Source organism: Littorina saxatilis, linkage group LG5 (genome assembly GCF_037325665.1).
Source record: "Littorina saxatilis isolate snail1 linkage group LG5, US_GU_Lsax_2.0, whole genome shotgun sequence".
Taxonomy (NCBI): Eukaryota; Metazoa; Mollusca; class Gastropoda; order Littorinimorpha; family Littorinidae; genus Littorina; species Littorina saxatilis.
This window is the reverse complement of record NC_090249.1, coordinates 52,903,454-52,904,942: the sequence shown is the minus strand read 5'-3', so window position 1 is coordinate 52,904,942 and position 1,489 is coordinate 52,903,454.

The window sequence follows — 1,489 nt, the reverse complement described above, 5'->3', positions numbered from 1 at the left end:
GCCGGGCTTGGGACCGTCCTTGGCGGAGTTCTAATTGCAAGCTGTCGACACAATATTACCTCATGGGATAGAGCGGACAACAAAAGCACGCCGTGTAGTCGGCTATACCGAAGCAAAGCGTTCCCGCCAACATCACGGTTAGTGTCCCCCATTCAAAGCAAACTGCGTCTCTTTGAAACTACCTACAGCCTTTATTCATGGTTGTGTGGATGAATAAGGTCTGTATCTGGTACATGGGTGGTTTCCAGCGAGAAATATACACGTAAACGAACATACGAACCGATTTGCTGTAGATCCGTCCATATTCTAACATGTTCGTCCTCTTTCATCTCATTCTCCGCGCCTCCTTGTTGATAAAAGGACTGCTACACTTAACTATTATGTTCATTGATGTGTCCCGCGCAAATATGTGAAATTTTACTATTTAAAACGGTCTGGAGTTTGCTCAAATTCAAACAGAAATGAAACAGTCAAAACAGTGTGGTATCGCACCCCCGCAACGCCTGGATCTCCGTGTTGGAGACTATACACAGCATTGCGATCATTGATTGAGCTAAAGAGTCAGGATGCGAGGCGCACGCTCGATACAGCCTTGAATAGTTAGTTAGTTGTTGCTTTTTGGGTCCAGCGGACCATATAGGCCAAATCAGGACCCCATAGCCTTGAATAATTATACGGGGTGAAAAGGTATCTGAGATATCTGTCGTGGGCCATTGCGTTCAGCATTAAACGTCTTCCACGCAGAATGTGGAAAGAATAACGACATGGGATGAATGCCTCGGCGCTTGTGCCCTCGATTTAATAGCCCACTTGGTTGCGCCGCCGAGTGAGCTCTTCAACCGAGGAGGTGTGATAGTTCGATCGGATGTTGGCAACTTTTACAGCTGCAGCTTTGTCTGATCCGACTCAATCACGCGTTACCACGGTTTCGCTTTTAATAATGTTCGCGTACAAGCACGTTTTAATATTCTTAACTGAAATTCAAAAACGTAAGAAAGAGCGAATGCTTACTGTCCTACATGCTAAATATTTCGCCTCTGAAAGACATGATAATTATGGGTTATATGATAAATTCGAGTTTTTACGCCCTCACGGCTTTTGATGAGATACACAAGTGTATGCGTGTTTAGGCGATATCAGCCATCTGCATTTATGGCAGAATGACTGAGGTCGTTTATGTGTGCTCTCGATTTTTTTTCCCCCGTTTGCCGGTGCTCTTGATTTAATAGCCGAGGAGGTGGGATAGTTCGATCGGATGTTGGCAACTTTTCCAGCTGCGGCTTTGACATGAAAAGCGCTACAAAAAGTTGTATTCTTGACTGAACCGAATCAGTCACGCGTTACCACGATTTTGCTTTTAGTAATGTACGTGAACAAGCACGTTCTAATATTCTTAACCGAACTTACAATATGTCGCATATATATATACGTTTGCTTTCAAATTAAAATTAGAATGAATTTCAAGAACTTAAAATGGTTCGCCCACCTT